The following is a 25,034-nucleotide window of genomic DNA, read 5'->3' as shown; positions in this document are numbered from 1 at the left end:
TGTGTTTTTGTGAGTTCATTTTGAAGCTGTGTGGTGGCCTATGGCAGTACTCCTAAAAGCAGTGTGGGTAAGGTATATAAGATTTGGAAGTCAGGCAGGTTAGGCGTGTGTGTTTATAAAAGGCTTTTTTTCTTTTGTCAGAAGTTTTTGATTTGCCTTACTTTTGAAAAAGAAAAAAAAGGTATTCATTGGTTATTTGTGGGGGAGAGAGGGAGAGCTCTTCAGAGTCATTTTAGAATGAGAAAAGTTCTGGAAACACGTTTCAGTTTTTCGAGCTTCTGCCCCGGAGAGCAGTGGACGGGCACCGCAGGCCAGCAGGCTGGGCCCCAGCTCTGCAGCGCAGTGAGAGGCCGAGCCTGGGAGGCACTCAGTGACCCCGAACTCAGCCCTCCTCACAGCTACCGCGGTGCTCGGCAGGACTTGCTGCGTGGGCTGGATACCCTTCCGGCAGTGTTCTGGGACATCGTGACAGCAAAGACTGTTATTCTCCCCTTTGGAAACAGGGCTTGAGGAATGTTGCTCACTTCAGTCAGGCATTGTCCTGAACACCAGCACGCTTGGCCTGGGTGTCAGGGTGCTGCACTTCTAGGAGGGGACAATACATGGACACGCACAAGCAGGTGAAGGGCAGGGAGGGCAGGGAGGGCAGGGCAGGGGTGGTCTTGTAGCAGAAAGCTGCTCCTCTGAGGGGAGGGAGCCCTTGGGTATCGGGACAAGAGAGAACAGTAGTTGCAGAAGTCCTGGACAATTTCAAGGAATAAACACTGTGTGGAGTCCACTGGGGTGGGGGTCACGGAGGGCAGGGTAGAGAGGGGCTGGGACAGCAGCTAGGACTTCAGGCTTGGAGTAGGCAGTTATGGGATAAGTTGCCTGGCCTGGCCCTGGTCTTCAAGGTTGATGCGGGCTTTGGTGAGAACACATGAGGGCAAGGGCAGAGTTGGGGGCTGTCACAGCCGTGGGGGCCCAACACATGGGCAGGCAGCCCCTGCGAGGTGGAAAGAATCATCAGATGCTGAACCTGGCTTGAGGAAGGGCCCCCTGGACTCATAGGTTTTGGTTGGTGAGTGCAGGAGTGGAGGCAGGGCTAGGTGCAGGTTGGGACCCGAGCGACTTATTAGTAAGAAATGTGCACGTGGTCTCCTGAGTGCTGAGTACAATCAAAACCCAGAAGAACTGGCTTTGGAGAGCATCCAGGTTGGTGACCACCTGAAGAAGTGGGGACAGTGGCGCACCCAGGGCATGGAAGTCCTTTCCTTAGACTCTGCTTTGTGTGTCTCTTCTATCTGGTTGTTGTTTTGTATTCTTTAACATCCGTTGTAAAAATCCAGTGCGTAATCTGGCCTCCTGAATTCTGTGAGGTGGGTAGACAGTGTCAAAACTCAGTTGAATTGTGGGACACCCAGCTGCTGTCAGAGAATTGCTTGGGTGTACGGGGAAAAAATATGGGTGCAGAATGGTAGAGGGCATGGCCATTGGCTGAGATTGGACCATGAGGGAGGCAAGGTTGTGGAGGATGAGAGCTCAGACCCTGTCCTGTTGGATTTTTGATGTCCCTGAGATTCCAGGTGGCGATGGAGCCCAGGTGAGTCTGGAATTGAAGAGAGTGTTTGGGGCTGGAGATGTGGGAAGCGCTGGGGCATGGCCGCCCAGCGCCAAATCTGGCCTTGAACCCAGGCTTGCCTCCTGCACAGGGCCCGCTTTCCGCTTCCTTGGGACAAAGCTCTTGGCAGTGCTACAGGTTGTTAGCTGGAGTGGTCTGCCTGTGTGTTGGGTCCCCCACCCCTCTCCCCCTAGCATGGTAGCCCAGTTCTTTCCTCCCCCACAACCCCCCAGCAGCCGGTGTGCCAGTCTCCACTGGCAGCACCCTCCCCACAGGCCTCACGCTCTGTGCTGCTCTGTCCAGAGGAGGCTTTCTGCCTTCCTCGTCTTCATTCCCTGGGGAAACTCGAACATTGCTGGCCCTCGCTCTTGGTGGACACCTTCTTTCCTGTGCCCCACCTGCTTTTCCAGCTCACAGTCTTTGGGTCCTTGTGAAAGTCCTCTTTCTCTGTCTGTCAGTTACTCTCTCAGCGGAGGTTCATGGAGAACCACTGTGTGCCGTGCCCCATGGGAGCCCATGGGTGCCAGGGGACAGACTGGGCCATCTCTGTTCTCAGAGGCTACAAACCGATTTGTACTGAAAAGATGAGGTGCTACAGGGGGACTAATGGGGCTTTTCCCTTCATCTGTGTCTTGGCCTCTGGCCCAGAATCATCGCAGAGTTCTAGGAGCTTGGGGGCCAGTTGTCAACGCCCAACCTGGGCACGTTAGACCCAAAAAGAGCTGGCTCTTTGGGCCCCGGCCAAGACTTCCTCAGCGTGCTCTCCTCCACCATCCCCAAGAAGGAGGAACCCTGTTCGGGGGCCCAGCGCAGAGCTCCCAGGCTAACTTTTCCTGCTTTCTTGTGCCCACACCCGCAAGACGGCCCTTATAGGTTCACCTGCTCAACATGGAGCTGCCACCACCATGGGGCGGGCGGCTGGTGCTGCCTGCCTCTCCCCGGCCCCTCCGGCCTTGCCCACACACACATTCACTCACACGTCGTAAACACGGGGCCGGGGGTTGGCCCTCACCCCGTGCCCTCAGGGGTGCTATTTGTCCAGGAGACGGTGTGAGCCCTTTTGCCTGGCCTGTGGGGCTTCTCTCTGGCAGCACCCTCATCTCTGCACCCTTGGTCACTGTGGGTTCCTGCCTTTCCCTGCTGATGAGGTCTGTCACCCAGGGTCCCATACGCCTGTACTGTTGTCCCTGCTCCTCACAATGCCCTCCCTAGTCCTACCCTCTCAGTCAGGGTTGCTGACCTTGGCGGTGGAGCTGTTTTGGGCCATCCTGTGTACTGCAGTTTGTTTGACCATGTCTGGGTCTCTGCCAACCAGGTGTCAGTGGTCGTCCCAAGTCCTGATGGTCTCAAATGTCTCCAGACATTACCAGGGTCCCCTGAGGGTCTCAGTCGCCCCTGTTGCTCTCAGTGAGGCCACCCTGCGTGCCACTGCTTGGCCCTCAGCCTTCTTAACTAGAGCGCTGAGAGCGCTGATGTGGTGCATGCATTGCCCCCATGTGCCCAGCCCAGGCACTGTGCGCTGCACGGATAGCAGAGTGTTGGCCTCACTGCGGGCTCGCACCCAGCACCACCTCACAATGGGCCTGTAGACAGTGCTGGCTGGTTCCTGAACTGGGCTCTTTCCCAGCTTTCTGCCGTGGCCCCTGGTGGGGGAGGGCCGTCCCCTCTGTGACGTCTGCATGGGCCTGACTGTGAAGAAGGGGGACTTCGGGGTTTCCCTGTCCTGGGCCCCACCGTGGGGGTGGTGGGGGCCTGTGTGTGGCAGCTCCTGGGACGCCCTCTGTGTTAGGACACAGGCAAGCAAGCCCGTGTTAGCACAGCGCAGCCTGGAGCTCTCCCCTGTTGTTTGAAAGAGAAATTGTTTACATGCTTTGGTGTCGAAGGCAAACTGCTTGTCATGGACACCAGAACTGACTGAAGCACTTTGAGATGCCCTGGTGAACCAGGTGGGTTTGTAGACAGAGTGACCATATAGTTAATTTTCCATGTGGGGACTCTTGGGAAAGTGAAGGGGGGTCACTGATAACCCTGTCAGGACCACACGTGCAGGCGGGGCGGGCCCGGCATGTGGGTTCTTCGGCATCGAAGGAGTGCCTCTGAGTGAGGTCGTGCTCTTCCAAACCCCCGGCCCCAGCCTGCTCTGCCCCTGCCCGCCCCGGCACTCCCACTCACGCCCAGGCCTGAGACCTGCTGCCCTTCAAGAGCCAGTGTACAGCCCCCAGGACACTGCCGCCCTTGCCGCCCCCCACAGCCGAGCCCCAGACCCCCTCTCTGAGGTCCATTGCTGGGCTCTGCGGTCCCTCACGTGTGCTCACAGAGGAAATGTATTTAGTGGGTGGAGACATATCACGGTTGGTCTTCCAGACAAGACTGCAGCCAAAGCCCCAGCTGGGCCCTGCTGGTGTGTGCTGGTCCCACATCTGTAGCACCACTGCCTGCCTGCCCTGTGGCCCTGGGCTTTCCTAGCTGTAGCCCTGGAGTCCCTCCATCCTGACTGGTTACCCTAGGGAGTGACAAGGGAGAGGAGACTTCTCCCAGAGGGTGAGAATGAGAGCAGGCGGCTTTTCCTCTCACTGCCTGGTGGGGGTGGAGGGTTCCTTGGCAGAGTGACCTTTATCCTTCCAAGTCCCTGGACTGGTGGTGCCAGCTCATGGCTGTGGGCTGCAGAGGGAGCCAGGGCAGCAGGATGGCAGGTGGCGCTGTGGGCAAGGCGAGGGACTCCTGGGCTCCACACGCAGGCTCAAGGAGGTGCCCGTGAGAGCGGGGCAGAAGGGTGTGCTCCGCAGCCTGCCCTGCCCCTTGCCGCTCTCTGCCCTGCCTGACTCCTCTAGTGTGCACTAGCCATGCAGCCTCAGCTTCTGCTTTCAGAGCCTCAGCCAACAGTCTGTTGGCTCATTTTGGGGTGTCCTGGGGGATCCCCACAGGTGCTAGGAAACTGGCCCTGCAAATGCTTCAGGCTGGAACAAGGGAGCTGGCCTGCTACTGGGAGGGGCCAGGTCTGTGTCCTCTGTCCACGCTGCCCTCCGGGCCTGTGTTTCTCCAGCCATGGGTAAGGACATCAGCTGAGACCCTGTCTGGCTTGGAAATGCTGGGACCCACTCACTCTGCCAATCCCACTCTGGGGCAACCCTGTGCTGGGCCCAGGGTTCCGAGTGTATCACCTGCCCTCCTTGAACTGTGATCTGATGAAAGTATGAGCATGTTAGTGTGGGGGGTGTGTGTGTGTGTGTAAGTATGAGTATGGGCAGGCACGTGTGAGTGTGCGTGTGTGACTCCCTCAGACACACAGGGGACCTGCCATGGGGACGTGGACCAGACTGTCTTGAGACCCTTGCTCTTATCTGGCTCAGAAACCTGGCTCCCAGGGCCCAGCCACATACCCACCGGGCTCCAAGCGGCTGTATCAGGACAAGTCTCCCTCAGCCAGGTGAGTCTGGTGTTTGTAGAAATGCTGAGCTGGGCAATGGGCATAATCTGTAAGCATTTTCTCTCAGCAGAGCTGGCTGGCAGGTCCTTGGTTCTGAGAGCACAGGACTCTTTTAGTGGCTGGCCACTTGTCCCTCCCGACTATGTCACCTAGGCCACTGCAACCCCCTGGGTCTCCTCCAGCCCCCAGCCCCTGCCCGGCTGTGTTCAGCTGGGTACCTGTAGAACTAATGGTGTCACTGGCCTTGGCTCCATGGCTGTGGAGTCTGCTCCTTGTTACCAGTGACCCATGCTTCCTCCTCTAGCCTTGATATTGGCTCAAGTGCAAGATGTTCTTTGGCATCTGTGTGATGTTCTTTTCTGAGCCAGGGTATAGACTAGAGTTTGGGCCAGAAGCAGCCTTGCCTGCCTGCCCTGGCCCTATGGCCTGTCCATCTCTGAATGGAGAGCCTTACCGGACAGCAGCATCTCCTCGCGGGGCTGCTGTGAGTGGCTTGCCAGGGGAGACTTGTGCCATTGGCCAGGATGAACTTTAGAATCTCAGTGTTCCAGCACCATGCTGATAATGTGTCTGTGGCACTTTGGGTCAGCAGCTCCTGGTCTCTGCTGGGATCACTCGGAGTGACACAGTTACGGACAAAAGGGAAGGAAGCAAGAGGAGGCTCTCCCCGTTCAAGCCTGGGCCCTGGGTGCACCCTGGCAGAGTGGGTCTCTTCCATGAGCTCACCCTTCCTTCAGTTTTCGGTATTCTAGAGGTGGGCTTTAAGCTTCCTCAGGAAGCCCGTGCTGTGTGGGTGGGTCCAAGCACATCTCCCTCGGGGGCTGGGTTTTGGTCCTGGCCTCTGCAGCGCCGTGTGTGCGTGTGTGTGTGTGTGTGTGTGTGTGTGTGTGTGGCATCCAGGTGGTTGGGGCCCCGCGGATCCTGCTCCTGGATGTGTGGTTTGGTGTCGGTAGTCTGGGATTTTTCCCAAGCAGGGCAGGGGGGCAGGTTTGGGTTACCCCACCTTTTCCTGGGTATTCCTAGCAGGCGGGGCCCTTCTACTTAGACGTCCTTGTAGATCCTGTGGCCTCCAGGTGAAGCGAATGCTTGGGAGGCCTTTCGTGGACCCACCTACCCACCTCCACAGGGCACATCTCCTGCAACCTCCCACCCTACTTCCCACCCTCTTGCTCTGCAGATGCCAGCCTTCCTCTGACCCCTGCCCTTGTGCAGTCTGCCCCCTCTTTCTGGAAGGGCCTCTGCACTCTCTGCCTGGCTGCCTCCTGTTCCCTGCACAGGCCTTTGCTGGTCCTCTAGCTGGCCTTCCCTGAGCAGGCGTAGCTGAGCTGAGACCAGCCAGAGTTGGGAGGTGTGTTGCAAAGGTGTCCCTCCTCACTGGTGGGTGAGTCCTGGGGGACCAGGTAAGATGGTGCCTTCCTATCTCCATCTGTGAGGGGTTGTAGGTCCTCCATCAGCCCCATGAGTGAATAAACGAGGTGCCTCTGGGAGCTTCAGCAGCCTGGGAGCGAGCCTGGTGGGGCTGCTGTCTTCGCCCTTCCCCGGGTCTTCTTTTGGGTCCAGGTGTTGATCCGTGGGGAATATCCGAGGCTAGGGTATTCATCTCATTTCACTGCTGACTTGCTCTGTGACCTGGCAAGTCCTTTCACTTCCCTGTCCCTCCATTGCTTTGTCCTAGGTCTGGAGGAGCAGCCTTTGCCCCTCTTTCCTCATGACATGGCAGCGAGATTGTTGGGGAGGGAATGAGTGTGAGGGGCTCTGGAAGTCTGAGGTGCCCAGCACCATGTCTGGCTCTAAGGAGAGGCACCTGTGGGGGCCGTCCGGCGCAGCATATGCCCAGGAAGCTCTCGTGTCACCGGAAACTCCCCAGCTTTGTGCCCAGCTGTGGACCAAGTGCTTTCACTCCTCCCAGAATCTCACCCCCAGCAAATGTCTACAGCCTTAGCAACTATCTTGGAGTGTATTTCTGCAGCGGCCGGCCCCTTCCTCAAAGCCAGCGGTCGGGAGTCAGCCTGGACGAGCCTGGGAGACTCAGGAGATGGAGCGGATGTGTGCGGCTGCCTGGCGCCCTGGGCCCTGTGCTGCCCGGTGCTGTCGGGCCCTCCAGTGTCCTGGGTACTGCTGCCGGGCCGTGGGGTTCTGGGTTGCCAGTGGCCCAAGAGGCAGTTCCATTCCTGCCACCTTTGTCCCCATTCCTCACTGTGGGGCTCAGCCAGGTTCTGGAGACCCTGGGTGACATTTGTTGCATTTCCGGGAAGGCTCCAGCACTCGTGTGGGTGCCCGTCCTACAGTGACAAATCTAGGAGTTGACACAGAAGAGGGCATAGTGGTGTAGGCCTGGGGGCCTGGCCTCCCGGGCGTTTGGGGCTCAGGGAGCATGGCTGGGGGTGCCAAGGTGTATGCTGCACAGGGGCCGGGGATTGGGAAGAGGGACTAGACCCAGCCAACGGGGCCTGTGCAGAGGCAGATGGAGAATCAGGCTGCCTGATGGAAAAGGGAAATTCGGAGAGGGTGGGAGGCTGAGCCTGCAAAAGTTTCTCAGCCATGGTTTCCAGACTCAAGTGCCCACCATCTGGGACTCTGGCCTAGCCTCAGAGGCCAGGCTTTGTGCACCAGGACACGGCCATGCCTGTGTGCAGGTGGGCATCTGCCAGCCAACACCCATGTGCCCCTTTTTGCTTCATCCCACCAGCCCGTCCTGAAAATGCTCTGAGATGAGCCCGCTTGTGCCGCTGGGCAGACAGCCCCTGTGGGGCGCAGACCAGTGACAGCCTCCCTGCCACTGTGTGTGGCCACCAGACTGACCCTAGGGAGCCACCAAGGGTACACACAGCAGGTGCACCCAGGTCCAGCCTCCCAAGGTGAGCTCACAGTGGGAGGGACCTGTGGTGAGGGCACCAGTGTGGCAAGGGTGGCCCCAGGACTTAATGGGTTATCCTGCCTCAGGGCGACCCTTAGCTTAGAAAAAGAGCACGGAGTGGGAAGTGGGTGGGTGCTTGGGCACACACTGGGTGTCACTGATCCTGCCCTTCTGCCCGCTAGCACGGCATGGGGCCCTGAATGAAGAACGGGCGGGATGGGGATTTATGAGCCATGAATCTCAGTACAGTAGGAGGGGTTACATGATACTGTGATTTATAAGGCATGTATTTGGTCTCCCTCCCAGTTACTGGCTGAGTTCCTAAGATCCTTGGAATTTCCTAAGTGATAAGAGGGATCAAACTGTCTCTTCTTCTGTTAATGAAGTGACTCCGGACAGCCCCTAGGTCTCCTCAGTGGGGAGCTGTGTGCCAGTCAGAGGGCTGGAACTTTTTGTGCCATCTGGGACCTCCAGAACATTGGGCAGAGGGGCTGAAGGTGAGTTTAATTGCCAGTGGAAAATGAGTTAATTAATCATACCTATTGTAATGCAGCCAAAGGATGGAGTGTAGAGAGCTCTGGGTCGGTGGGAGGTGGGGCAGTGGCGCCGGGCACTGGCGAGGGCGCTGCCACGTGGGCGCTGCCAGCCCTTCCCCAGGTCTCGCCCGGAGCATCTCTTCCATTTGGCTGCCCCCGAATCACATCCCTTATTGTGTGCTGGTGATCTGGTAACTAAAATGTTTCTCCGAATTCCACGAGGCACTCCAGCAAATCAATCAAACCCGAGAAGGGATGCGGGGACCCCCAGGGTATCTGACACGGGCAGGGGCAGTTCCGAAGGACTGAGTTCTTAACCTGTGGGACTGGATGCCTCTCAAAGTAGATGGTATCAGAATTGAGAAAACTGCTTGGTGGTGTCAGGAAACATACACATTGGAGGTGTTTGTTACTATTAATTTTATTTGCTCGTGCAGTTTTAATTGCCTTTTTGGTCAGGCCTCTACCTTGGGCCTGAACTTGCCCTTTTCCTGAGGTGTGCCCTATGTCTGTCTCTCCAAAATCCTGGTACTTCTTACCCAGTTCTGGTGGCGAGCTTGGCAAGCAGTGGAGCCTGAGGGGGGGGTCACATCCCATGAGGGTGGTGAGCTCTGTGGGAGGGTTTTCCCTGCACAGGCAGGAGGGCCCCCATTCCTGCCTGCTTACACCAGCAGTGACACCCCTGGGGACTGAGGTGTCTGCTTACCTGTCTGCATCCACCTTCCCTCGGGAGGCTGGCTGCCCACCCGCACGCTGGCTTGGGTGGCACAGGATGCCCCAGGGCGAGTGCTCTTTTGCGTGGGAAGGTTTGGGCCCTTGAGTGCAGGCAGTGTTCCGTGGGGAGGTGGCCCCACAGAGGGGCGCGCTAGGCCTGGGCCCCCGGACCCGCCCACCTGCGGCCCACCTGCAGAGGCACCTGCACCTGACAAGGTCCCTTCCCTCAGCCTGGAGAGCCCTGGAGAAAGGGGTGCTAAGAGAGGTGCGATGGGTGCGGGGCTGTCCTGTTCAGACCCTGTGCCTGCTCCGGGCGGTAGGGATCTTAGACATGGTCACGGGAAGGGTAGGTGGGAGCGGTGGCGTGGACCTGTTCTCCCTGGCAGCCTCGGAGGCCGGGCCGAGGGATCTGGGCCATAGGGAATGGACAGAAGAGCCCTGGGTAGGAGCAGTGGCTTCTAGGGGGGCACCCTCAGCACTGACTGTCATGAGTAAGCAGCATGTTGTCATTGCCACCACCACTGGGTGGGTTCATTTTGGCAGGACCTGCAGAGGTCAGCCCTGGATTGTTCAGCAGTAGCAGCAGCGGCTGAGGACCAGAGAGGTTGCTTGACCTGCTGAGGTCACACAGCTAAGAGTGCCTAGGTGGGCCTGGCAGCTGACACATTCACTCCTGTGCATTGTCCACCCTCCGGCCCACCCCCTGGAAGGCTTGCCTGGTGCAAACATAGCCCTAAACGGCAGCATGGCTTGGCGCGGATGGGGCAGAATGTGGGGGTCTGCCAGCAGAAGAGGCCCTTGGAGCACCTATTGGGATCCCGCCTTGTGGTCCCCTCCCCTGGACTGTAGTGTGCTGGTGTGCACCCTGCACTGACTTCCTGATGGCCTGGCTTCCTGGTCAGTGTTTGCCCTCCCTTGTCAACATTATGGCTGCACATGGACTTCCTGTGGGCAGGGCCTCACGTGGGCCTGCCACAGGGGGCAGCCATCCAGAAGAGATACTGCTCTTCTGCGTCCAGAAGGGTGGATGCAGGTGTCTTCAGGCCTGTCCTTGTCCTGCTCAGTCCCAGGAGCTCTGTGTAATCATGCTGCCCTGCCCACTCAGGCCTCCCCCACCTTCCCCACAGCCAGTCCTCCCTGCCCATCTCACTGGGCCAGGGGAGGGGGCATGGGCCTCTGAGTAGGCCAGCTGTCCTGTCCATGGTGCCCCCTCGACGAGGGCCCTGGGGACGGTACAGACTTCTCCGAGCCTCCGCTTTCTTGTCTGTAATGTTAGCTCAGCATCGGGGCCTCCTTGGAGAACGTCAGGGGCAGAACAGTGCCGGAGCTGGTACAGCACTTCTCATGCCCGTTCTTTCTCTCTTCTCGCTCCTGGCACTCACTGTCAGCTCTCTGTGGCTGTTCCTGTGGCCGATCTGCCTGGGTCTTTTGTTGTGGAACTGTCCTGTGGCTTTAGTCCTTCACAGTGGGCTCAGGCAGGGCAGCAGGCCTTAGCGCCCAGCTTGGGATCCGGTCACCTGAGTCTGAGCTGTGGCAAGCCGCTGACCATGCCGCCTCAGGCAAGGTCCCCACCTGGGCTCCAGGCTTCAGTCTCCTCCTCTGTGAGATGAGTTCGCTGAGGCATCCGTCCCAGGGTTGTGGTGACATTAGTGAATGACATGCAGGGCTGTGCCAGGTGCTGAGTCTCAGCTGGAGAAGTGTGAGCCCTTGACTGCCAGCTCCTGCCTGGACCCATGGTGACTAGGCTGTCCGCTCGTCTTGCTGTTTGTGTGATCTGACCTTGTGGTCAGAGGAAGGGGCAGGGGAGGTGGTAGAGAAAGGAAAGAGACAGGAGAGGGTGTGCACGTCTTCTAGCCTTCACTGGTCACACTGCACATTGGCCACTGGGTCCCTGGCATGTGCTAGGCCAGACCCAGGATTCATGGCTCAGGGGAAGGGCCAGCTGGTTACAGGGAAGTTCCAGGACGGTTGGGGACAGTGGTGGGAGTTGAAGTTAGAAGAGTGGTTTTGTGGATCTTCTGAGGAGTTGGTACCTGCTGCTGGGGGTGGCGGGAGGCCAGTGAGGGGCCTCAGGGTCCTTGTGAGAATCCAGCAACTTGGCCTGCTCAGGGTTCAGAGCTGCGCCCATTAGTGCTCAGGCAGACGTGTGCTGTGGCCACTCTGGGGCCCCCTCCCAGACAGCAGAGAGGCCGTGAGCACTCTGCAAGTGTTGGTTGAATAAATGACTGAATAGATATCATCCCCCTCCTTTCACTTCTGTGCTAAGAGTTCTTTTTTAAAAAAATCTGCTGAAATCACACTGATTGATACTGATGAAAACTGCCATGGAAAGGCTCCATTGCTGGTCCCCGCACCCCTGCCAGCAGGGCACTGTGCCCACCAGGCTGGGTCCCAAGCAGTAGCAGGTGTTTACATCTCTCAGCCTCTTTATTGACTGTCACGCATGTCACCTGTCTACTGAAGGACAAAGGCCCTGGTCTCACCGTGGTTGATGGCAGAGGTAAAGGAGTCCAGATCTCCTCATGCTGTCTCCCTATATTGAAAGCCAAGTACCTGTGCACAAGCTACTTCTGCAGGAGAAACGGACAAGAGATGTCGGAGGCACCTCTTGCCTTGCAGGATCCTGCCCCAGGGCCTCCTGGCTTGGCCTCAGCCTGCCTCCTGGGGTACAGGTCAAGTGTCCCCTCCCACAGAAGATTCTGGCTCTCCAGCCTGGAGCAGCCCTAGCCTTTGCAGGGTGTGTGTTGGGCAGCAGGAGAGAGAAAAATCAACTCTCAAATGCAGCCCATCAGCCGCTGTGGCTGGAAGATGGCATTTTTCAAGACAGGCTAAGGAAAATATAAAAGGATCCATGTGAGAAGTTTCTAGATTTCGCTAGACTTCCCAAGTAGAGGCACAGAGCTGGATGGAGCCATGAGCCTCGTTTCGCTGAGTTGCTGGCTGTGAAGGGTGCTGTGGAGGGTTCTGGAGGTGGTTCTTCCTGGAGGATGCCAACGTGATGAGAGGGAGGGTGGGGCGAGGGCTTTCCTGGGCCTGAGCATCTGTGGGCTTAAAGGATGCAGAATTAGGGGCGTTCTGAGGGTGAGGCAGCCAGGAGCACGATTTCGGGCGTCATCTCTGACACAGAACCTGGGTGGCAGTCGGAAAAGATGATTCTGGGGTGTGGCGTACCATTGCTTCTGCTCAGTCTCAGATCTGCACACTGCCTCCCTGGGAAAGAAGGGTGAGTGCAAGTGGAGGGCGGAAGGTCAGAGCATGTGTGCAGCTAAGCCCCGGACGACGCTTTGAGCTCAGACAGCAGCCTGGGGGCTTCCCCCACCAACTACAGGTGGTAGGCAGAAGAGAATTTCAGGGTGTCCTTCTCTGGAGGGGCTGTTGTCACCCTGACCCCTTGCTGTCTGGCTCTAGATCTGACCTGTGGCTTGTATGGAGGATGGCCACTGGGAACCCTGAGAGCTCAATCCCCAGAGCACAGTGTGGGAACCTCACAGCCTTGCTAACCCTCAGCCCACCAGTTGTCCTCATACCCGAATAGAAACCTGCAGTTTCTAAAGACTGGTTTCTGGAGGTGGTGAGTGCAGGGCTGGGCCCTGCGGCCTCCCAGGCCCACAGAGGAACAGGCGGTCCTCAGCCAGGCTGGCAGGAGCAGCCTGTTCAGAAGACACTGTTCCCTGGGCGTGGGTTTGACACCTTCCACCATCTGGGCTGAGACACCTCCTCCCTGGGAGCTTGGAAAGTCAGGTGTGAGATCCAATGTCTTAATTTTACGCTTTTAAATACTTATTTATTTATATTTTATAGATTTAGATACTAGGGACAGATTGCAGGTTTTCCTTTTTTAAAAGTTTTTAAACTTGCAGTTTATATTCAATATGATTTTGTTAGTTTCAAGTGTACAACACAGCTGTTGGACAGCCATGTACTTCATAAGGTATTTTTCTTGGTATTTCTGGTACACACCTTGGCCTGGTTTTAGACTTTGGATCTCTGTATGGAGACAGCAGCAGGATCGTTAGGAAGAAACAAGAGCAGTAGCAGCCTGACCCGGACCGCTCGTGAGTGGTAAACCAGGCCCGCCTCCGTGGGCGAGGGACACGTCCAGGGAAGGCGCTGTGGCCGCCCCCCGTGCCTGCCTGGAGTGTGCCCTCACTGAGCTGCTCAGTTTTCCCAGGCGTGAGGGCCATGCCTCCCTTGCAGGTGGTGGCTTCTGCCCTGAGGGACAGAACGCTAGGCACATGTGAGAGTAACTGGGTAGATGAGATGACTGTTGTCCAGACCTTTTGGGGGAGACCCAGAAGTTTCTCACCAGTGAACTTTCCAGTTTTCAGTGAAACTTAAATGCCCTGAGTTATTTTTTTTCTCATCTTTTAAGTCCCGCACATGTTCTTCCTAACGTCACACATAGGCGGCCTTGCCCCCAGCAGCACAGACATGGGCCCAGGCGCCTCTCAGACTGCTGCAGAGCGGGCCCACGTCCCTGCCTGTGTGGCCCCGGTTGCTGCACTTCTCTGGACCCTACACTTGTTCCAGTATTTCCGGCTCCTTGTCAGCTGTCATCTCTGCCCATAGTGCACCTGTCTTGCTCCCTCCTGGTCTGCCCCCACCACAGTCAGGTGTGTTGGCCTGAGACACCCCGGCCCTGGAGTGGAGACCCCTGAAGTGCTGCACCACCTCCCTCACCATGAAGGTCAGTGATCAGTCCCAGTGGCTGCCTCAGGTCCCTGCCTTCCTAATGCAGCCACCTGCCCCTCACGCCTGGGCACAGGGTTGTGTTCTTTGTAGTGTCTCTGTAGTGTGTATGCTTACAATCACAAATGTGAAAGTAGATAATACATGTGCATAATAGAAATTCAAACAGGACCAAAGGCATCTAGTGAAAATTTGTCCCTGGCCCCCTTCTCCTGCGCCCCCTTGCCAGTTTTCCATGACCCTCCCAAGATGTTCTTTGGGCACAGGTGCCTCTGTGCACTTCGACCCTCTCTTCTGCCACATGGCAGCCTCTCCACAGCCCGCATCTTCCCCTTCATAAAAGTAGAGGATGCTGATCTTAGAACAACCGTGGACACTAACCATTGTGTTTCCTGATTGCCAGGCCCTGTTCTAGTTAACCCTGTAAGTGGTTCTTAGCGAGTTTCAGAGATTGGTCACTTTCCCATCTGTGGATGTATGCGTTCTTTTCAGTCGCTACTTGGTGTTCTGACGCATGGCTGTGATTTATTCACCATTCTCTCGTGGATAGACATTTACTTTAGTTCAGGCTTTTAAAGTGAACATCCTTACACTGCATGTGTGTACACGGGCAATATGCCTGGGGTCTGCTTCTGGGCTGGAGTGGCAGGGTGTGACTGTGACCAAGACTGTCAGGGAGGCCTAGCACCCTGTGTACTAAATTGGACTGCCTGGTGTGGCTTGTGCATGTGACTTTTGACCCCCTGAGCCCTGTCCCAGCCTTGCATCTGCAAAGGCACGAGGTGCCCAGCCTGGTCGGGGCCGCAGGCAAGCCATGCAAGCTCATCCGCAGAGACGGCCCTGTGGCAGGCAGAGACCGTGCTGTTCTGTTTTGTCCCTTCCTTGGGTGGCAGAGCACCATCAGTGTCCCTGTCCTCAGAGGTCATGAGGAATGTTCCAGTGGGTTGAAGGATTAGCACTGAACATGGTATTTGGAGCCCAGACTGTACCCAGCTAGGAGAGTCCTCACACCTAGCTCTCTGGCTCCTTGGCGGGTGGGACTAGTTTCAGGTACAGTTGCACCACTCTGTGAAGGGGATTGAGTTTCAGTCAGGACGCTGACTTCTATGTTCCTCCCTACTGCTGGGCAAATGACCCCCCTTCCTGTCCTTGCTCTGCCCTCAGCATGGTGTGGGTCTGAGGGGACCAGGTGGGTCTGAGGGGACTGAATGGCTATAGGAGGGTGTGCCTTCCTCCTGTCTGCTGGGCTCCAAAGCTGACGAGTCCTCAGACCCAGCAGAAAAGCACTGCTTCTGCCCACAGAAGGGGTGAGCTCTCTCAGCTGCAGTTGTAACTAATGGGCCGCAGGTCCGGTGGCTCCAGCCTTAGTTGGGTTGGCCACAGGCTTGAAGACTCCCTGGGCATCTGTGCAGCTTTCCTGGAAATTTAGTATTCCAAAATAAAAGTTTATTTCTGAATGGCCTTGGCCACTTGTCACTGGAGAGGGTCTGTCCCAGTGCCTGGCCAGCGAGAGGGACCACTGGCCAGCGTCCCTCTCATCTCTTCAACTACATTGTGACAACGAGACACAGCCCATCTCCCTTATCACCTCTCAGGGCTGCACACATTCAGTGGCTCATTCCTTCATTCCTTTTCAGAACAAACACTACTCTTGCCTGCTTCCAAACTTTCGCTCAAAATGTTCTCTCTTGTAATAATGAAGTTGTGCTGAGGTAGGAAGTGTATTCTTAGTTCTAGAAATGCTACCATTCAGCAAATAAGGCAAGATGTTCTGGAAACTATTTGACAGTGTGGGAGGTTCATTCTCTGCTTTTCTGTATGCTTGAAACCTATCCATTAAAAAAAAGTTCCCTCTGCCTGAGAAACCTGTTCCTCTCCTGCTAGTTTCTTCCTGCAAAAGCCTGCCTCCTTCAGGGGCCTGGGCCTCAAGGCTGCTCTGCCCTGTCCCCTCTCTCAGCCTCTCAGCTCCTTGCTTGGGCCTGGATCATGGCAAGGTGTCTTCTGAGCCAAAGTGGGAGCATTTTCTGCTCCTGCCTTCCCTCCTCAAGCAGCCTATGAACAGCCCAGAAGAGGGCGCCACACCTGGTTCCTCTGCACCTCCCAGGGGTCCTGCACTCAGGCACACAGGCCAAATCACCAACATGCTAATGATAAGTAAGCATGTCCAGTGTCACTTCTGCATGGGCAGCGGCCCAAGCAGAACCACAGGGGAAGAAAGAAAATAACAGCATCAGGGCGAATAGCATGTGCCACAGCCAAGCCGTGAGCCAGGACCTGCTATACACCACTGCCACCTGTGTGGCCAACCCATACAGGGTCCACTGTGTTCCCTTGGCCACAAGCCAGGTCACCCCTCAGCCCTCCCCCTGGCATGGAAGACTCCCCAGCAGGCCCAGCTGGCCCCACAGCCCTGAATACACCACATTCTGGGCTCCTTCAAGGAGGCGGCTGGGCTTCCCTAGGACGTCTGCAGCAGCAGGCTTCAAGCTGGTGCTGGCCTCATGTGGCCAGGCTAGGGGGTGGTGGGCTTGCTAAGATTTATTTTATTTTTTAAATATATTTTATCGATTATGCCATTACAGTTGTCCCATTTCACCCCCTTCATTCCCCTCCACCCTGCACACCCCTCCCCCATCATTCCCCCCCTTTCATTTATGTCCATGTGTCACAAGTTCTTTAGACTCGATATTTCCCATACTATTCTTGCCCTCCCCCCTGTCTATTTCTATCTACGGTCTATGCTACTTATTTTCTGTACCTTCTCCCCCCTTCTCCTTCTCCCACTCCCCTGTTGCTAACTCTCCATGAGATCTTCATTTCTATGGTTTCTGCTCCTGATATAGCTGTCCTCTTAGTTTGCTTTTATTTTAGGTGTGGTTGTTAGTAACTGTGAGTTTGCTGTCCTTTCACTGTTCATCTTTTTTATCTTCTTTTTCTTAGATAAGTCCCTTTAACATTTCATACAATAAGGGCTTGGTGATGAAGAACTCCTCAAATTTGACCTTATCTGAGAAGCACTTTACTTGTCCTTCCATTCTAAATGAAAGCTTTGCTGGAGAGAGCAATCTTGGATGTAGGTCCTTGCCTCTCATGACTCAGAATACTTATTTCCAGCCCCTTCTTGCCTGTAAGGTCTCTTTTGAGAAATCTGCTGACAGTCTGATGGGAACTCCTTTGTAGGTGACTGTCCCCTTATCTCTTGCTGCTTCTAGAGTTCTCTCCTTCATTTTCATCTTGGCTAATGTAATGATGATGTGCCTTGGTGTGTTCCTTCTTGGGTCCACCTTCTTTGGGGCTCTCTGAGCTTCCTCGACTTCCTGGAAGTCTATTTCCTTTGCCAGATTGGGGAAGTTCTCCTTTATTATTCGTTCAGATAAGTTTCCCACTTGTTGCTGTTTCTCTTCCCCTGCTGGTACCCCTATAATTCAAATGTTGGAACGTTTAAAGATGTCCTGGAGGTTCCTAAGACTCTCTTCCTTTTTTTGAATTCTTGTTTCTTCCTTCTTTTCTGTTTGGTTGTTCCTTTCTTCCTTCTAGTCCACTCCGTTGATTTGAGTCCCAGTTTTCTTTCCATCACTATTGGCTTCCTATGTATTTCCCTTCATTTCACTTAGTTTAGCCTTCATATGTTCCTCTAATTTGTGACTAATATCAACCAGTTCTGTGAGCATCCTGATCACCAGTGTTTTAAACTATGCATTTGATAGGTTGGCTATCTCTTAGTTGCTTGAAAGTATTGGCTCTGGGGCTTTGATTTGTTCTTCTTGAGCCATAATGTTTTGGTCTGTTCACGCTTGTTATGTAGGAGGGGCGGAGCCTTAGATGTTCACCAGGGTGAAGCGACCCAGTCTCTGGGTTGTGATGCTGTATATGGGGGCGGGGTCAGAGAGGGGCAATGGAGTTTGTTCTGCTCTCTCTCCCATTTCGGTCCCCTCTGCTGCTTCCTGCTAGCAAATTGGGCCCTTCTGAGGCTGGTTCCCGGGGGTCTGGGCTTGTGCACCCTCCAGGTCCCTGTGGGTCTCTCCAACGAACTCTCTGTGAGCCTGGGAGCCTCTCCTGGTACCTAGACCTCAAAAGTTTTTCCAATTGGTGCTTTTAGGCTTTAATTCCTGGCAATGGGGCCCTGGTTTGCGTGGTCTGTCTCACTGCTCACTCCTCTGCCTGGTTTATCTGTGTGTGAATGTGTGACCTCGGTCAGCCAGCCACCCCACACCCTCACTGAGTCCACTCACTGGCACCCGTGCCTGGGATCTGCCAACCGCTGCCTACGCGCCTAGGTCAGCTGGCCACCTTTTTCTGCGCGACCCCGCTCTGCCAACTGCTGATGTCGCCCCTCTTATCAGTCTGGATGAATGGTTCATTGTCAGACTTCCGTACAGTTCAATTTTCTGTGTTTTGGTTGCGTTTTTGTTACTAAAACTTTGTGGTCTTTAAACTTGGTGTGAGGAGGTGTAGTGTTTCCACCTATGCCTCCATCTTGGCCGGAACGGCTTGCTAGGATTTAACCAACCAGGAGCATTTCTGACATTTGCTAAACCTGCCAAGGACACAAAGAAGAAAAAGATGCAGCGATGGTGTCTGCCAGTCTATAGGCTGCAGCTTGAGGACACCTTGTCACATAACCCCACACGCCCCACCTTCCCCATCCAGCCCACCCGGCCTGTTGCTGGCTCATGGAGGCAGCACAGAGATGCTCCAAAACCAGCCTGTGCCCGGCCTCAGGAGAGCCTCACTGTTAATCCTGGGGGTGGGGAGGCATGGCTGCCTTTGTACCACTGCTAGAGGGTCTGGGTGTAGGAGGAGCAACTCCCGTGCCAGGGGTAGGGCTGAAGGGTGACCTGGCTTGTGGCCTAGAGAACACAGCGGACTCTTGGTAGCCCAACAAGGGCTCGCAGTCTGGAGGCAGGCCACAAAATCCCAAGGAGCTCCTGAGGATTGCAAAGTCTATACGCCAATGAAGGCCGCCTCGTCATCTCTGCCGCTGCCATCAAAGCTGAGCTGAGATCATTTCGTTTGCCACATGCTGACACAGTGCTCTGCCCACTGGGCTTGGTCTTCTTTCCTTTCCTTTTAAAGGGAAGAACAGCGATGGCCAGGGACTGGGCCTCCACATGAGGCTGAGGGCTGGATGAAGCCCAGTAACCAGTTAGAGAGGTTCAGGGGGCCTGCACCTTTCTCAACGGCCCGAGTTAAAGGCCATTCTCCTGTGTCTGGGGTGCTCGCAGCCAACTCGGAAGTAATTAATTCCACAAGAAACAGTTCAGCAGGCCAGGAGCACGGTGGCACTATTTCACACCTGCAGAGGCCAAGTGGAGTGTTTACAAACCAGCCTGAGCTCCACTGCCGGCAAAGGTCAGGTGCAGGTGTCAGGGGCCACAGGGCTGTTCTTTGGGAAGCCAGGGGGCATCTGCCAAGTGCCAGGACCCAGACGCTACGAACAGGCCAGACACGCCCCTCTCCCGTGTGGGACTGACGTGCCAGAGATATGAGCACAGAAGAACCGGGGCTTGGAGAGAGAATAACTTGGTGGGGTGGAAGGGGAGTCAGGAAGGCCTCTATAAGGCCTGAGGGATGAAAAGGAGACACCACACCAGGTACGGAAAGAAGGATTATCTGGGCAGAAAAACAGGGCCTGCAAAAGTGCCCAGTCTTCTGACCAGACTGGCCCGCTTCCCACGTGGTCCCCTAGGACTGCCCGTGTGTCAGTGCTGGGCCAGGCTCTCCCTGGAGGCCTCATGCCCACCTCTCATCGGGATCCTGGGCAGCATGAGTGCCAGGGCCAGGGGTTTAGAAAGGGAGGGGAACTGAGCAGGCTCCAGGGCTTTGTTTTTAACCTAGGACTTGCTTGGTATTGAGCAAGGTAAGGTGTCGTCTGCACATGATGGAAGCCAGAGGCACAAGGAACACAGGAAATCTCAGCCACACTACTGAGCTTTGGGGGAAGTAACTCCAACATGGTGACAAGGGAGATCAGATACAGGGGGTGGAGAGGGCAGGACAAGGGAGTTAAGAGAAGGAAGAGGGAATCTGGAATTCCAGAGTTTTCAGATCAGGACCACCAACATCCAGGCCTACCCAAAGAAGCCTAGTAGGAGATGGCACAGGGCATTGGCTGGTACCCACCAGTACCGCTCCCTGTCCCCAAGGGGAAGGAGCACCTCCCCCATCCCCACAAGAGCTCTTAGAGGTAGGCCAGGGCCTGCAGACCACAGACGGCAGGCTGAGGAGTCTGTAGGCTGCACACTTGGCCTCCCACAAAGGCTACCCATGCCCAGGGGGTGGTGGAAAGCAAGTGCAGGAGCAGGGAGGAGGATTCTGAGTGACACTGAGCAGGACTAGGGTTCATCTGGCCTGAGCCCTCAGGGAACCAAGAGGATCCATGACCTGTGGTCTGACTTGTCCCAGGGCCCCTGGGCCACGGGGACTGGAGCTGGGAAGCAGCCGCACAGGCCTCCACTCAATGACTTCTCCAGGAGAGGTCAGGCACATCCTGGTGAGGTGCTGAGGGTCTGGCAGGCCAGACAGCCTCACTGCGAGTGCCCTGTGGGAAGCGGAGGACACCAGTGGCCCTTGGAATGGGAAATGCCCTGTGGAGTTGAGGAGGGCCTGGTCCAAGGCAAGCTTACTCAGGATGAAGTCCAGGAATGGCCACCTCATGTCACCTGGCTAGGTGCTTTCTCCTTCCTTCAGAGCACAAGTCTAGATCCCCTCAAGGGAAGTGCCAGAAGCTGCAGTGGAGTGGCCCACACTGCCCATGCCTCTGCCCCAATCTCACACACGGGTAAAGCTCCAGTCTGGTGGGAAGGTGTGCTTGGGACCCAGGTCTACTGGCCAGGATGTGGAGGAAGCAGCCCCATTTGCCGCTCTTCTTGGAACGGCAGGATGTTGGAATGGGTGGGGCTGTTAGACAGCATCTCCCGCCTCAGTGTATGGTCAGTCCCAGCCTGTCAGCCAGAAGGAGGGTGAGCTTAGTGGCTAGAAACACAGGCTAGGCTTTCCTACTTAGCTGTGTGGCTTCGGGCAAGCTGCTTAACCTCCTTCTGCCCTTGTGTGTGCAGTGAAGTGCTTTCCTTTAGGTGGTGAGGACTCAGACAGTCCCTGGGCAGGGGCTGCACGGTAGGTGCTCAGCTTTCCTGAGCCCCCCGCGTCTCCCCCAGCCCAGCCCTGCTGCTCTCTGGGCCGCTTCCCACAGGAGGCCCTGAGACGTCTCCCAATAAGTCTGTGTTACCAAGGCTTGTCAAGGCAGGGCACTTGAACCTTGATCTCTGTCCTCCCTGCATGGTGACAAAACTTTGTGGTGTCATAAGTAACTTGTGGTCACTAGGGTCACTCCTGGTGAATCAGGCACACAGTCACGCTGTTTCAGGAAAGCATGGCCGGATTTTGCCTTCTGCCTCATGCCAGTCTCTAGGCACTTCTGAAGGGCTGCTGCGGCCACGCTCTGGTTGGGGCCCTGGACGCCATCAAGGGGACCTATGCCACTCTCAGGGACTGCTCCATGGGGCAATCACCTCCAGAAGCAGAGTGTTGGGTGGTCCTTTCCTAGGGCCTGGGCTGGGTGGAGGGCCACGAACTGGCCAGGTCCTGAATCTGTCACGACTCGCGGGGGGACTCATTTGCACTGTGGAAATAAGGGTGAACCCCAGGGCACATGCGTAGGGCAATCAGAGGAGGGAGAATAACTTGTGGGGTAGCAACAGACAGACAAAGGAGGGCCACACTGGCACCCTCGGGACAGCTTTCTGGCAGCGATTCTGTCAGTACTTGAGTGGGCTTTCGAGGGCCCTCAAAATGGTGTGGAATGGCATGGCCGCTCTGGCGACCTTTGGGGCTGGGTTTGCATCCGACTCTGACTCATATCGTCCAGCTGGGCCTGAGTCTGCACTTCTAATGGGCTCTCAGGGGATGCCCCTGCTGCCTGTCTGGGGGCCACACTGAGGAATGGAAGCAGGGTCCTCTTGTCCTATAGAGTGGCTCTGGTGGCCTGGGCCCTGCACCCTGTCGGTGGCATGCAGGGCAGCATGGAGAGCCCCCGGGCCTGGCCCTGCTCAGCCGTGGCTCAGGCCGTCTCTGCCTCCTCGCAGGTCTAGTCAGAGGGTTGGACCTGGTGTGGCTGCAACCCAGCCTTGGAAGCCCAAGAGGCGATGTGAGTGCCAGAACTGGGATGCTGTTGTGGCCAAAAGGGCCAGACTGGACTCTGTCCCATCGGAACACAAGGACTCTGCCCTGTGCCTGGCTGTGTCCCTGATTCTGGCAAATGAGCCCTAGGATATGGGCACCCCCCCACCCGCAGCCCCACAGGCACCTGGAGCTGGTCATTGGAGGCCATGTTGGTGGGAGGTTATAAGGCCGTCTGGGCCATGGTGAGGTGAACAGCCCGCCTGGGGTCACCTGAGAAGTGTCTCTGTCCCTGCCAGGGTCCCTTGGCTATGCCACCCTTCCACAGAAACAGTCCTCCTCTCCCGGAGAGCCTGTGAGGGAGCTCGTTGCCTCCTCCCAGGGCTTCCCTGGAGAGTAGCAAGGTTAGCTCTGCCAACCAGGCCAGTGTCTCAAGCCTGCCTCCTGGAAGGTGTCAGCTCTGTCCTGCCTCCCGGAGCTGGGGCTAGGCCCCTAAGGGTGAGAGCCCCCCTCCCCTGCTGCTGCTACAGCAGCTTGGCCCTCCCAGGGGCCCCTGTAGGCATGCAGACAGCTCCTTTCCACATGCCTGGCTGAGAGGATAGCAGGCAGCCCCACACCCTGGAGCACTCAGAGGACTCTGCTGTCCCTGCTTCCCAGGCAATAGATAGCCTGGGTCAAGGTGGGGTGTGGTGCTGGGCGACAAAAGAGGTCTGAGACTGAGGGGCTCATGCCCACCACTGCTGTCTTCTCCACCCCTGTGAGCCGCCCAGGGGCCCCCGCCCCCTCCTCCCTCTGCAGGACCCCCATGGGTACTCTCTGTGCTCTCTGCTGCCTGCAGGCCCCTGCACTGGACTCCTCTGGGCTGCTCTTGAGTCTCAGCTCAGATAGCTCTTTTCCAGGGAGGGATGTATGTGCCCCCCAGCCCCGCAGCTCTCTGTGGCCCAGCATTCAGGTGCCTGTCCTCACCTGCTTAAACCAGCGACCCTTTCGGTTTGCAAACTGGCACTCAGTCCACTGATCCACACCAGCCAGGGCTAAATTATGTGAATTTTATTTTTACCTTCATAAATCTGATAAAAAAATGTTTAAGTCTCCCCTTCTAAAACAAACCTTGTTTTCCAGAAAAAAATGAAAAGAAAGAGCCAGCTGGCTGTAGGTGCTGTGATGCCGTCGATGTAGATGTTGCATCTTCTCACTTGGCCTTGCCTCTGGCCTGTTGCTCATCGAGACCCTGTGTGTCCAGACAGCCCCTCAGGCTGAGTGCCGCACACTCTCCCGCTTTGTCTCTGCGGCTGGCTGAAGTCCATGTACATAATGACCAAAGAAGGCAGACCAGGTTGGGCACTGTGTTTAGTTAATAGTTGAAGAGCCACTTACTCTTTGTCTATTTTTCCAGTGGCTTTGTACAAGTGGGCATTGTTTCATCTAAAAAAAAAATTAAAAGATCTTGAAAAGCTGCGTGCGAATCAAGCATTGTGGGTGCAGTAGGAAAAGCCCACAGACTGTGTCTAGATGAATCTCAGAGCAAACCCTTTGATAAAGCAGTAACCTCTCTCATCCCCTTTAGTGTGTTAAATAAAACTTAAAAAGAGATAAGCCACATCTTCTTTATCCAGTTGTCTACTGATGGACACATGGGCTGCTTCCACAGCTGGGCTATTGTAAATAATCCTGCAGTGAACATAGGGATGCATTTATCTTTTCAAATTAGTGTTTTGGGTTTCTTCAGGTAAATACCCACAAGTGGAATTGCTGGGTCATAAGGTTGTTCTATTTTTAATTTTTTGAGGAACTTCCATACTGTTTTTTAATAATGGAGGCACCAATTTACAGTCTTACCAACCATGTAGAGGGTTCCCTTTTCTCCACATCTCCAAGTGGTACATATGTATAATGGAATATTACTCAACCATAAAAAATGAAACCTTAACCATTTGCTAAGTGAAATAAATTACAGAAAGACGCATACCTTGTGATTCCACTCATGTAGAATCTGAAGAACAAACAAACACAACAGGAACAGGCTCACAGATACAGAGAACAGACTGATGGGTGCCAGACGGGAGGGGTTGGGGGCTGGGTGAGCGTAGTGTGGGGATTAAGTACAGAGTGCTAATTGCAGGACAGTTGTAGGGATGTGCAGTACACCATCGGGAATGCAGTTAGTGACGCTGAAATAAGTAGGTGTGGTGCCAGCGGGCACTGGGGATGTCGAGGAGAACACTGGGTGGCTTCTGTGCTTCCCGTTAAGGCGGGGGCTGGTGGTGGCATCCCTTTAGCATCCCTGCTGCACTGTCGTGGGACCCAGGCCCTCACTGGTCCCCTGGGGCTGGGACAAGGAGAACACATCGCACAGGGCAGGTCCCATTTGGGTCCTTCCAGCCAAGCGTCCCCTGAGAGCACCTGCGAGCTGAGAGCACCTAGCTTCTGCCGGGGTCCCCCTGAGGCAGTAGGCTGGGTGCCAGGACACCATACCAGTGTGGCCAGGCATCCCCTCGGGGAGGACCCTGCACACATCCCATGTGCCCTCCGAAGACTCACGGGGCTGAGTGCCTCATCTGTGGCTTTCCTACAAAGCGAGGACTTGAACCTGGCAGTCTCCTCTCTAGGCTGTGCCTGGTCTGGGGCTCAGGGCCTCCCTGTGGGCAGAGCCCCTGGGCCCTGAGTCTGGAGTAGTCAGTCAGGGCTTTCCTTGCCTCCTCCTGCCCTACTTACTTTCTACTTTCTTCCTACTTACCTGCAAAAGGAAAATACCAGGGATGGAGAGATGGCCAAGAGACAGCATGGTTCGTTGACAGCTGGACTGTCCATACATCGGTTCTGCTTGGGGCCAGTGTGGGGTGAGGCTCATGGCTGCCATGTGGGGTTGCATGGGGTGGGGGTAGGTATGGCTTCTTCTGGCCCTGGTGTCCCTGTGGGGAGCAGGGCTTGGGGGCCTGCAGGAAGGGCTCTCCCCTTTTGGTGCTGGCTGCAGGGCCGAGGAAAGGCCAAGATTGGGCTGGGGGCCTTGTGGGTGCTGGGTAGGTGGCTGTGAGGCTCTGCTCAGAGGTGACCCCCTTCTCTTCCTTCAAAAAATTTTAAAATATCTTTTGA

At 55.9% G+C, this 25,034-nt stretch overlaps 1 protein-coding gene and 1 long non-coding RNA gene across 8 annotated transcripts in view; both read left to right on the top strand.

Annotated features, from left to right (window-relative positions):
• PEMT (phosphatidylethanolamine N-methyltransferase) overlaps positions 1-25,034 on the top strand; it is a 79,878-nt gene that overhangs the window by 19,653 nt on the left and 35,191 nt on the right. The gene's annotated exons all lie outside the window — the stretch shown is intronic.
• LOC128627505 (uncharacterized) lies at positions 800-23,998 on the top strand. 2 transcript variants are annotated; one of them, XR_008391705.1, is made up of 3 exons: positions 800-7,139; positions 7,717-8,381; positions 9,678-23,998. It is a non-coding gene; the product is annotated as an uncharacterized LOC128627505 (long non-coding RNA). The 2 variants fall into 2 exon arrangements; XR_008391706.1 differs by having other exon boundaries at positions 800-7,885; positions 8,191-8,381.

Source organism: Artibeus jamaicensis, unplaced genomic scaffold (genome assembly GCF_021234435.1).
Source record: "Artibeus jamaicensis isolate MK-2021 breed Jamaican fruit bat unplaced genomic scaffold, CSHL_Jam_final contig_419, whole genome shotgun sequence".
Lineage (NCBI taxonomy): Eukaryota > Metazoa > Chordata > Mammalia > Chiroptera > Phyllostomidae > Artibeus > Artibeus jamaicensis.
This window is presented reverse-complemented; position numbering and strand designations above follow the sequence as displayed.